Consider the following 12,871-nt stretch of genomic DNA (forward strand, 5'->3'; position numbering starts at 1 on the left):
ATTTTCGTAATATTGTGCCGTAGCCAGAATCTGAGCTGAGGTAGAAACGGCCCACGCACTTTCTGAGTTCTTTAATTTATTGCCCAAGTCGGGCAATAAGTTCGATACAAATTTATCCACAAACAGCCGTTGTCCACCCTCAGTACCCATATCCTGTCCACTATGATCAACGAATGTTTCCTCAAACCTCGTAAAGAAGTCTGAAACACTCTCATCTTTCTTCTGCTTACAGGCTGACAACTTGTCCCAATTCACCCTCATAGCTGGCATAAGCGTTTTCATTAATGTAATGATTCGCTGGGGAAGAAGTTCAATCAACTGATCGGGTTTAGTAGCAGCCGCTTGTCCAGCGTCTGCCGCTGTAATAGCAGCCCAATCACCACCTAATTCATTTGCGTGATCTTGGTGACGAATCTTGGCCCATACCGGTTGCGGTACGACATTGCCAAACAACATGTCGATATCGGCAAGATTCATTACCGTAGCATCTACGAGCTGCGATAATTCCTTATAATACCCAGCAGGATTTTTGCGAGGATCGGGCAAAGTTTGTTTCACCTGAAGCACTTCCGATCGCTTCCATGGGAGGTGTATCCACACTCTCTGGAAATGTGCCGCAACTGGAGCATTAGCATTAGTATTATCAGCGGGTACCCAAACCGGTGGAACTTCACGCATAGGATATTGGCCAGACTCAGATTGTTGGCGTTCAAGATCCTCAACAAACAGTGCGTGAGGAATAGGAGCTAGACGAAAAGACAGCAACTGCTCGATAGCACGTCGGACATTAGTATCGACTATCAGTCCAGTAGCGAACTGAAGCCGAAGATTAGACAGGGCGGTCAGCACCTCGTCAGGCGCAACGGCCGCTATCTGATCATGTAAAAGTTTACACATTTCGTCAAACACATATCTCTGAGTCGGTATGTTGAATTGACTAAATTTTTCAAGAACAACTCGGGGTGGATTTCTCTGTGGATTGTCCATCCAACCCATCGCCATATTGTAGAGCGCAGCGCGTTCTCTATTAGCAGGGAGCTGGCTACGTCTCTGAGGACCATCAGAACCAGCAGACCCAAAAACAGGTCCGAGCGACTGAAAGAAGTTTGTCGCAATGGGAGAATTACGATTACGGGTAGAGGGACAAGAATAAGACACAGGACTAACAAGAGAAGGAGTAGAAACAGTAGCAACAACAGGGGTTAACAACACAGGAGCAGTAGTGCGAGCAGGAGTATGTGGAAGCGGAGGAGCAGTAGGGATAGAAACAGGCACAGGAGCAGGAACAGTCGGAAGAGCGGGTGCAGGTTGAGGAACTGGTGGAGGAGGAACAGGTACGGCAGGGACCACAGGAGCTGCGGTACCCTGTACGTACGGAGGTGGCGACTTCATAAGATAGGACATTAAAGGATCCTCAACTGCCTCTTCCTTCTTATCTGACCCCGTAGGCAAAGCAGGATAGCATTTGTCTATGGTCATACGTTGCAGCCTCTCAAACACTTCCTTATCCTTATCCTCCTTATCACGCTGAAACTGCTCAGCTTTCTTCACAATAGTAGCAACATTATCTCGCTCACTACGTTTATTCTGTCTGATCTCTTTCTGTCGGGCTTCTTTGCGCCACAACCGAAAGGCATCAAACATGGCCGGCCTAGATTTGCGTTCGAACAACTTTATTTCCAAATTATCTAAGATCGACGCTTCGAAGCTACCGTGAGGTGGCCAACGAAGATCGCCGTCTTTCTTTGTATATTTTATCCAATAATCGTTAAAAGCAATCGGGCCTAGCCCATGTTTGCTATATAGGTCATAAGTAGGAGTTCCTACCGGAGGTATCGGACACGAGTCCTCCAGCAGGGAATCCGCACCACAAGGTCTAAAGCAACTGAACAAAGTACTGCGACCAGGCATCTTGCACGCTAGCCGAGTTTCACAAACTTCAAGGGTTACGGGATTTACCAAGTCCCAGCAAGAACAAAACCCTCGGTCTTTGGCGGCTGCAGTCGTCAAACAAATACAACAACAAAGTACGCTTAGCAAAGTGTCACCGACAAAAACACTCACACAGCGTGTACAACAAAAGCAAACACTAGTGTTTACAACAAAGACACTCGCTAAAGTGTCTACAACCAAGGATTCTGGGAGCGACCCACAAATACTTAACTCAAAGATCAATGGCGTCCTCAGGAAGGCCCGTCAATCGTCTCGCTATACCAAGGTCTACGCCAGGCGCCAAAACAGGTCTACAGTCAGGGCAGCAGTCCGTCGCAGCCGTTAGGAGGCGGGAATCTTCGCGGGAAAAGTCTTCGGGCCACTTATTTCGACAACAGGATCGATGAAGCGGGGTGCACCTTCCCTCGGAGATTTCACACGAAGTTCCTCACGATCGTCGGGCTTGGACCGGTACCACTGATGCAGCCCCACGTTGGGCGCCAACTGAAGGACTGGGTTCTTTTGGACCCAGCGGTGCCAGGGCACAACACCTGAAACCTTCGTGGGTAACCTGCTCCGGCGTACAAGTCACAGAGACACGGGACACTTCCTTCGGCGTCAAAGAGTCAAGGTTTATTTACTGCAGGGAACACAGAAGTCACGACAAGTACAACACGTGCAACTTGGGGAGACTGCTTCAAATTGGTTTTGTGGATCGCTCCTTTTATACAGTTTTTACCCATAGGCTAACATTGAACACAAAGGTTTACAACTCAGTTCCCACATCTAGCTCCCAGAGGGGTCGCTTTGGTCGCTTTGAAACATACAAGGTCCGGAACATAAGTGCGGAAACATTTGGCGGTTCCCAACTGTAAAAACCCATCTTCCCACCATTAGCAAATTCCAATCAGCAGTAAAGTAGATCGAAACAGGAACGAAGACAGGTGCAGAGGAAGACGGAGACAGTGGGGAGATCGGAAAGGGTGTAAAAGGGGAGGTGTCGGGAAGCACGAGATACAAGCATCAAAGGGACGTGCCTAATGAGATGCACGGCTGAGACAATAAGTCCGTGCGGCAAGATGAGCCTCGAGCGGCGCCATCTGCCTTACAGTAGCAACCCCCTCGTCATAAAGACACTTTCAAAGGACATGTGTCTTCCGCAAATATCTTGGGAGTCCCAGGGTCGCGAAACGGACAGCGTCCGTTCGCTGACTACTTGAGGGCAAGAGACAAAATGGATGCCGTATCTAAGATGGAACCCGTGGGTACAGATGAGAAGCCCATGTAACAAACGAACGGTTTAAGTTAGCACAGCGAAACTGCGCACACTTACTAAACTCGTCATTTGCGGTTCATAGATACTAGACTCGACCATATTCGTGCGAGTCAAAAACACCACTTACAATGGTCACGGAACCTCACCTCCGCCTTGCACCCTTCTCTTCTCTGCCTTGCACCCTTCTCCCCTCTACCCTGCACCCTTCTCCCCCTCCGCCTTGCACCCTTCTCTACCTTGCACCCTTCTCCTCTCTTCCTTGCACCCTTCTCTTTGCCTTGCACCCTTCTCTTCTCTGCCTTGCACACTTCACCCCTCTGCCTTGCACCCTTCTCCCCTCCACCTTGCACCCTTCTCCCCTCTGCCTTGCACCCTTCTCCCCTCCGCCTTGCACCCTTCTCTACCATGCATCCTTCTCCCCCTCTGCCTTGCACCCTTTTCCCCTCTGCCTTGCACCCTTCTCGGCCCCCTCCTCCCCTTCTGCGGATGCCCATGGTGTGTTCTAACAAGAGGGCTTACCTGAGGGCACCATTTTGCTGCCTCATCCCTTCTCATGTGAGCTTTGCCCTGGAGAATGCTCTCTCTGGGGGCCCCCACTCCCACCCTTGTCAGGGTCCCGAGCACTGCTCTGTGCTGTCTCCTGCTCTTGCTCTCTGAGGCCCCCACCCCATCCTTGTCCCTGTCTCTTCTCTTCTCTTGTGGGGTGGGCTTTGCTTATGGAGGGGAGAGCGTTGGGGCCGGGCTCTGAGCTGCCTCAGAGGGGAAGTGGAGAGTGCTGTCTCTGGGGCCCCCACCCCACCCCATCCTTGTCCCTGTCTCTTCTCTTCTCTTGTGGGATGGGGCCCCCAGCCCATCCTTGTCCCTGTCTCATCTCGGGTGGGGCCTGTCCCTGTCTCTTGTCTTGTGGGATGGGGCCCCCACCCCATCCTTGTCCCTGTCTCTTCTCTTCTCTTGTGGGATGGGGCCCCCACCCAGTCCTTGTCCCTGTCTCTTCTCGGGTGGGGCCTGTCCCTGTCTCTTGTCTTGTGGGATGGGGCCCCCACCCCATCCTTGTCCCTGTCTCTTCTCTTCTCTTGTGGGGTGGGGCTCCCACCCAATCCTTGTCCCTGTCTCTTCTCGGGTGGGGCCTGTCCCTGTCTCTTCTCTTGTGGGATGGGGCACACACCCCATCCTTGTCCCTGTCTCTTCTCTTCTCTTGTGGGGTGGGGCCCCCACCCAATCCTTGTCCCTGTCTCTTCTCGGGTGGGGCCTGTCCCTGTCTCTTCTCTTGTGGGATGGGGCCCCCACCCCATCCTTGTCCCTGTCTCTTCTCTTCTCTTGTGGGATGGGGCCCCCACTCAATCCTTGTCCCTGTCTCTTCTCGGGTGGGGCCTGTCCCTGTCTCTTCTCTTGTGGGATGGGGCACCCACCCCATCCTTGTCCCTGTCTCTTCTCTTCTCTTGTGGGGTGGGGCCCCCACCCAATCCTTGTCCCTGTCTCTTCTCGGTGGGGGCCTGTCCCTGTCTCTTCTCTTGTGGGATGGGGCCCCCACCCCATCCTTGTCCCTGTCTCTTCTCTTCTCTTGTTTATTTATTTATTTATTTATTTATTTTGAAAGTTTTATATAGCGCGAACAAGATCTTCGCAGATATCAGAGCGCTTTACAGAGGGGGGAGCATGTATACGCAGATACATCAGTCATGTTAAAGGTACATTGAGGTGATAACATAAAACAATCAATAGGTAATTTCAGAAACGAAATAACAATACAAAGTGTTCGACAAGTAGTACAGGTGAGTATCAAGTCTTTGTAGTTTATCTCCAGTAGTGGTTCAAGTGTATTTAGCCATGAGGATCGCTTTTACTTCTTTCTTGAAAAGTATAGTAGAGGTGATGAGCCTGGTTTCAGGGGGGAGCGAGTTCCAAATCCTGGGAGCCATTCCTGAGAAGGAGCGTTTATAGGTTTTTTCCTTGCGGAATCTTTTAGGCTTTAGCAAAAGATTATTTGTACCTCTAATGTTTCTGGAACCTCCTGAAATCGTCAGCTTCTGAGCAAGGTATGTAGGTGAGCTCAGGTGGACAGCCTTGTGCGTCAGACAAGCGATTTTCAGGTGTATTCTGGCTTCAAACGGCAGCCAATTCAGGGATTTGAAGTCAGGGGAAATGTGTGAGTGTTTTTCTGATCCAGTGATAAGTCTCGCTGCGGCGTTTAGAGAGGCTCTGATGGGTGCCGTAGTGGCTCGGGGGAGACCGCAGAGGGCGGTGCTGCCGTATTCTATTCGAGGTATGACTAGCGATTGTACTGCAGTTTGGAAGTCTTTGGTTGGAAGGAAAGGTTTAAGTTTCCTAAGGGTGTTGATTTGGTAGTTCGCTCCCTTAGTTGCTTTGTTGATGTGTTCCTGCATGCTGAGATTGGTGTCAAGTGTTATGCCCAAAGATTTCGCTGAGTCCACGATGGTGGGTTGGACATTGAGTGCCGTTAGGTCTTTAAGCCACATTTGTGCGGTAGTGCTCTTCGCGGGTGGTGAGATCAGAAGGAACTCTGTTTTAAGGGCATTGAGTTTCAGATGATTGGCGGCCAACCACGATTGGGTGCTTCTGATCGTTGAGTTCAAGAGCGTGATGTCTTTGGGTGATTGTAGTTTGAGATAGAGTTGAGTGTCGTCAGCATACATGTGGAAGTGTACATTGGATTCTTGCAACAAGGTGGTGAGAGGTTCCATAACTAGGTTGAACAAGGTTGGGGATAGGGAGGATCCTTGTGGTACGCCTAGCGATACAGGTCTTGGTGCAGACATCAAGTTGTTGCTCTTGAATTTCTGCGACCTGTTATGCAAAAAGGACGTGAACCATTTGAGCACAGTTCCAGATAGGCCCATTCTCGTGTTTAGTAGTTCGATTAAGCTCTCATGTTTGACAGTGTCGAATGCAGAGGAGAGATCAAGGAGGATGAGGAGGCAAGTATCGTTATGATCTAGGATTTGGAGGGCGTCGTCGATTATGTGAGTCATAGCAGTTTCAGTACTGTGATTTGCTCGGAAGCCTGATTGATGAGAGTTGAGGAGATCAAACTGAGTAATGTGTTTAGTTAATTGTGTTTGTGCGCATTTTTCCAGTAGTTTGGCAAGAGTCGGAATGTTGGTAATGGGACGGTAGTTGTTTAGGTCAGAGGGGTCAGCTGTAGGTTTCTTTAGCAAAGGTGTGACCTGACCAACTTTGAGGGAGTCGGGAATGATCCCTTGTTGAAGTGAGCTGTTAATGATTTTGGTCCAGAGTGGAAGGAGCGACGGGGTAAGGACTTTGACAGCGTTGGCAGGAAGGGGGTCCGTGAGGTGATTGGATGGTTTCAGAGTGCTGAGCAGTTTGCCAATTTCTTCCTCCGTGTAGGTGAGAAAGGTTGACCAGGTGGCATTGTTTTTTGGTGTCGTGGGTGCTATGCGGTGGGGTTTGGGATAGAGGCTTGCGTCTATGAGGAGGTCATTCTTTATGTTGTCAGTTTTTTGGTTAAAGAAGGAGGCGAAGTCCTCACAGGAGGGAGCTTCGCACACAGTGTTGAGATGTTGGGGTTGTTCTTTGGATTGTGTTCGGATAAGCTCAAACAGCTTTCTCGGACGATTTTTGGCTTGGTCAAGCTGACGGCTGAAGAAGTCTGATTTTGATCGTTTTATTTTCCTGAAGTAGGCGTTTCTCCTTTTCTTCAGGTTTTTTAGGTTCAGAGCGGAGGGAGCTGATCTCCAGGTGCGCTCTGCCATTCGCATGGCGCGTCTATCGTCATTGAGACTCCCGTCGTACCAGGGATTGGACATTTTTGTGGTGGCTTTTTTTAGTTGCAGGGGTGCGACTTCATTAATTATTGAGGTCATAGTGTTAAGATAGTGATCAGTCAAGGATTGGACATCTTTAACGCCAGCAGGAGGAAGTAGTAAGTTGCAGCTTTTGGGGGGCAGAGAGTTTGAGATTAGCTTTTTCATGTCTCTTTTCCAGACTTTGGGCCTGGCGGGTTGAACGGGATTAAATTTAACTTTTTCATTGATGAAGAATGTGATGGTATGATGGTCCGACCAATCACAGGAATGGATTGATTCGAGTTTGATAGTGGCCTCTTTGGAGATGATGAGGTCGAGGATAGAGCCTTTCTTGTGTTTTGGAACGTTGCAAATTTGAGTGAGGTCAAGGGCGTTAAGGAAGTTCTTCAGACCTTTTACCACCGCATCATTATGATCGTTCCAGTGGAGGTTGAAGTCACCAAGGTATATTTGTGTGAGTTGTCGCCCGGAGTTGGCTGAGATCATGTCCATGATTTGTTGGGAGAAGGTAAGGTTGTCACCGGGTGGGTGGTAAATGCCGTGCAGTGTGCAGATCGGTTTGTCCTCACTGTGAATATCGAGGCAGATATATTCACAGGAAGTTGGGGAGGGTAGGGAAGGGGAAGTTACTTTCAAGACAGAGAGGTTGCTCCTGTATATACATGCGATTCCGCCACCTTTTTTATTGCCAGACCTGTCAAATCTAGTGATGTGGTAGTTGGGGGGGACCAGAATGTCCATTATAGGTGTAGAAGATTCTGTTAACCATGTTTCAGTCATGATGATTAAGTCAAGATCCCATTTTAGGATGAGATCGGCGATAGCGGCGGAGTGTCTAACGGCTGATCTGCAGTTGAGGAGAGTGCATTTGAGACGAGGTGTGTCGAGGGTGGAAGGGTGTTCTAGAGCGAGGGGGACTTTACTCAGGTTACTATGGATAGCGATTCTGTTGTTCAACGTGGGGGGTCTAAGGGGATTAGATTGAATCGTGGGAATGGCAGTGAGAGTGTCGGGTGTGTTGCTATGGGGGGTTGGGTCATAGGAGCGGAGGAGGGTGAGTGTGTCTAGGTCCGAGAGAGGGTTGCAGGAGCGATGGGGGCGGTTTTCACGATTGTGAACAGGGATTGAGGTCCAGTGCAGTGGTGGTCGAGTGCGAGAGTTCGCCGCCCGTATGGAGGACCAGTTGGGAGCGGAGATGATGGAGGAGGCGCGTGCGTGGTGTCTGGGATGTGTGCTGAGTATTTGTTTGATGATGTGGACGTCCTGTTTGATCTGGTGGAGGGTGTTGGGTGAGGGGTGACTGGAGCGTGATAGACAGAGTAGTTGTTGTTTGATGATGTCCATGTCTTCTTTGAGCTGGAGGAGAGAGGCCGTAATGTGATCCCCTGTGGGAAATGTGTTGGAGGTGGGGATGGAAGGCTCGGTCGTGGGTGACAAAGGGGGAAGGTTGGTAGTGTGGATGAGAGTATTGGTGGTAGGCGTGGAGTGTAGGGTGGAGGATGGGCGTTTATTAGTGGTGAGGGGGGTGGAGGTAGGGTAGTGGGGGGTGAGACTGGGGGGCGTAGTGGGATTGTAGATGGTACTTTTTTGAAAGGGCGGAGTAGAGTTGATGGAGGTGGTGTGTTCTGTGTGATTGGTTAATGGGTGGAGGTGGGGGCTGAGAATGGGGGGGGATAAAGGGTGGGGATTGCATTTGTGTGTGTCAGTTCGATGTTGATCGAGGTTAGACTGGCTGCGGGTGGGAGCTGTGGTATCAGGGGTGTGAGGAATGAGGATGAGAGGAACGAGGATGGGGGCTGGTGTGTGGGGGGAAGGGGTGGGGTAGTTGTTGTAAGCGGGGGCGAGATCTATGTCTGTGCTTGAGGGATGTGAGGTAGCTACGGTAGGTGGGTGAGTGACAAAGGTACCGTGAGTAAATGGGTGGTGCATGTCGTTTTGGGTGGGAGCTGTGGTGTCAAGGGTGGGGAAGGGGATGAGGGCTGGTGTGTGAGGGGAAGGGGTGGGGAGGTTGGTGTATGAGGGGGATTGAACTGTGTCTGTGCTCGACGGGAGTGAGGTAGTTACGGTAGGTGAATGAGTGACTAGGGTGTCAGGCGTAAAGGAGAGGTGCAAGTCGTTTTGGGGCTGGGCTAGGTTAGAATGAATGTGGTTTGAGGCTGTGGTGTCAGGGGTGACAGGAATGGGTGAGGTATGAGAGGCTGACCAGGTGAGGTTATAGGGGGGGGAGGGTGTGCCGTTAGAATGTGTGGGTGAGGGATCTATGTCTGTAAGTGTGGAGTGCGAGGTAGCTACATTAGGTGGGTGAATGTCTAGAGTGCCGGGGGTGGAGGGAAGGTGCGTGCCGTTTTGGGGTTGAGCTAGGTTAGGAGGGTTGTGATTGGGGGCTCTGGATTCAGGGGTGATGTGCCTGCGGGTGCTATGAGTGGGGGGCTGATGACTGGCGAGGTATTGTTTGAACGTGGGGAACAGGTTGTCTAGTAGTTCCAGGTTCTTGTCTGTGGATTGGATTAGGATAATCCCGTTATTGTAAATAGTGATGGTTGTTCTGCCCGGGAAGAGTTGGGATGGAGTGATGGTGAGTTTTTGGCCATGCGCGAAATTCCTGGAGGTGGAGACGGTGAGTAAGGTGCGGAACGTGTTTCTCCATTGGGCTCTGCGAGTGGTGTGGAAGATAATATCAATGTTCAGTGAACCATTGACTGGTGAGAAGTAGGTGTCTGCACAAGGCGTTTCAGGGTGGGACCTCAGGAAGTTGTGTTTAAAGCGTTTAGCGGCTTTTTTAGTGAGTGAGGGTGGGTAGTTGATTCTATATGTGTGTTTGCCGACGGGTTCCATGATGGGAGGACAGACTAGGATGGTGTAGTGTAGGGGGGAAGGGTGCACTGTCCCAAACAGTTGCGTGGGCCTAAAGTGACACTAGTGAGTGCACAATAATGCTATACGCAGTATACAAAGTATACAAAGGCAGACAATAGTAGTGATATAGTGGGAAGTGACACTAGTGAGCTGGCACAGTATTTGAGGTAGTAATCGGTACATACAAGATTAACTGACATTAGTGAACTGCCAGGGTATTTGAGGTAGTAATCGGTGCCAAATCTGTGTGGGGTATTCGACAGTACATTTTTAACCAAGTGCAGAACAAGTATCAATATAATACTGACAAAAATACTAGCAGTTAACACTGTGCAAACCATAAAAGTATATAATCTAGGTGACACTAGTGAGTAGTCAAAAATATGTAAGGTACAAAATACTAGAATATAACACTGTGCAAACCATAACAAATATAATCTAGGTGACAGTAGTGAGTAGTCTAAATCTAAAATATGTAAGGTACAGGAGTCAGTGACAGAATACCATTGCACACATAATTATGAGAACCAACAAGTGACATTAGTGCGCAGCAGCGAGAAATGTATGAGGCATAAAATATGAAAATATGAAAAGTAGAACTGAGAAGAAAAAAAAAAAATAAAATAAAATTCACACACAGATAAAATGACAGAGATTAAATGACATAGCATATGAAAATATGAAAAAATATAGCTGAGAAAATACACACACAGATAAAATGACAGAGATTAACTGACACAGCAAGTGGCATTAGCGAGCAGCAAAGGAAAGAAAGAATATATGAGGTAGTAAGCGGTGCATTACCGGTGAAAGTAAAGTGGGATGTGCAAGATACAGTTAGGGTTATAGGGGTGGGGCCCCCACCCAATCCTTGTCCCTGTCTCTTCTCGGTGGGGGCCTGTCCCTGTCTCTTCTCTTGTGGGATGGGGCACCCACCCCATCTTGTCCCTGTCTCTTCTCTTGTGGGGTGGGGCCCCCACCCCCTCCATGTCCCTGTCTCTTCTCTTGTGGGGTGGGGCCCCCACCCCCACCCCCTCCGTGTCCCTGTCTCTTCTCTTGTGGGGTGGGCTTTGCTTATCGAGAGGAGAGAGTGGGGGCCGGGCTCTGTGCTGCCTCAGCAGTGGATACTGCTGTCTCTGGGGCCAGTCCTTGTCCGGGCCTGCCTCTGGCTCTGACTGAAGAGAAACAATGTTGATACTTTGTTTCTCTTTAGTCAGAGGGAGGGGGTGAGGGGAGCGGAGCAGGCTGCACCTGCTTCAGACACAGACGGAGAGAGGCTTGCTTCAGTGCAGGCCTCTCTCACAGCCCTCAGAAGAGCTGAGGGGGCCGGGCCCCCTGGGGGCCCCCTTCATTAACTGTAGAGAGTGAGGCCCCCCGCACTGCGGGGGCGTTTATTACGCCCCTGGCTTAGTGTAGCAAAATAACACAACCAAATGTCTAGTTTAGATACCACCTATAATATGGTGCTGACTTTATCTTTGAAAGTTCTGGGGCATAATACTTGCCCTGAATTGTGGTGAGTGTGCACAGCAAGTAAGTCAGACCTCTTCTAGGGCAACTTTGAAAAGAATTGGATGAAATAGTGCACTTTAAAACACTATTTTCATGTAAATTTGCTAGAATGCATAAGGTACAGAAAGGGCAGTCATTAAATATTCAAATCCTTTCATGGTGTGCCAAGTCAGCGAAACTTGATGTTCCCTAGGAGTTGACCTGATTTTGTTCCAAAATGTGCTGTAGATGGTCCCATATATCAAAATTGCATCAAGGGTGCCAGGACCATCATTTTGTCATGGGTACCCACCTCCATGTTCCATGGGTGCCCTTGTATAAAAAATGGCATAAAATATGCCATTGACAGAATTTTGCAGTTTATGCTGTCCATATACCATTGATGACCCTTATGTAAAAATTACCTCAGTATGTCCGGACCAGCATTTTGTCATGGGTGCTGCCCTCTTGTATGCTAGGCTTCCTCAAGTATGAATTTATTTTTTCACTGGAGCTCTATATGCCATGGATTACCTCTACTATGCCAGTGCCAGTATTTTACCATTGGTACCCTTTATGCAAAGATGACCCCATGTGTGCCAGTGACAGTAGCTTGTCCCAGATGCTGGGCATTCTAATGATTGCCTCAAGTAAAGATTGCCCAGTCTGCTGCAGAGGAGGAAGGACGCCCTGGCTCTCTGTGCAGTTATCTTCATCCTCTCACAGACACTCCCTCCCCAGACCCCAAATCTGCACCTGCCCCACCCCAGCCATAGGAGGATGAGAGAGCTTGGAAATGTCTGCACAGGTTTCTGCTCTGTGTATAAGCTACCGCTGTCCATAAGAAAAAGATTCCCAGAAAAACAATTTGGGATCACCATGCTTAAGTGCAGGTGATGTCGTATTAAGGAGAAGTCTATTATATTGGTCCTGAAGAAGGTGTTTGTAAACCGATTATACCGCCGAAACGCGTTGATGCTCTATTTTACAGTTAAATCAAGAAGGGTCAACATCAGTGAGGGCAGTGGTTATTATATCCAGCCTTATGTTGCATCACAGAATCTCTTGATTAACATCTTCAAGACAGAATTTATTGTGAAACCAGCCTTGAATGGACAAATGATTGTGAATAATGACTTTAATCGTGTAAATCTGCAAAAAGTCATCAGAAAAAATTAGCTCCAATATTCAGGTAAAAAGCTGCACAGTCAGAGAATGAGGAACCTGAACATAAACTGATAGATCCTGGAAGACGCAGTCCAGAGCAGATCAGTGGATTTGAGAGGCTGAGCTGTGCACCTCCACGCCACAAGACAAAGAAATGACCTCTAGAAAATGAATGCAACAACAATAACAACTAACCACTGCCTGTATTATCAAGACTCCAAGATTTGATTATTGGATCGGTGTGAGGTGTATACAGCATTGTTCTGTTTCCTGTAATGACTTATATTCCCACCCTGAGCTCCTCTCTGAGTGAAGCGCCAAGCAGGCACCCCACAATCAGCTGTTCTAGCGCTGTCTTTCGTGG

The sequence above is a fragment of the Lissotriton vulgaris genome, chromosome 5 (genome assembly GCF_964263255.1).
Source record: "Lissotriton vulgaris chromosome 5, aLisVul1.2, whole genome shotgun sequence".
In the NCBI taxonomy this organism is placed as follows: Eukaryota; Metazoa; Chordata; class Amphibia; order Caudata; family Salamandridae; genus Lissotriton; species Lissotriton vulgaris.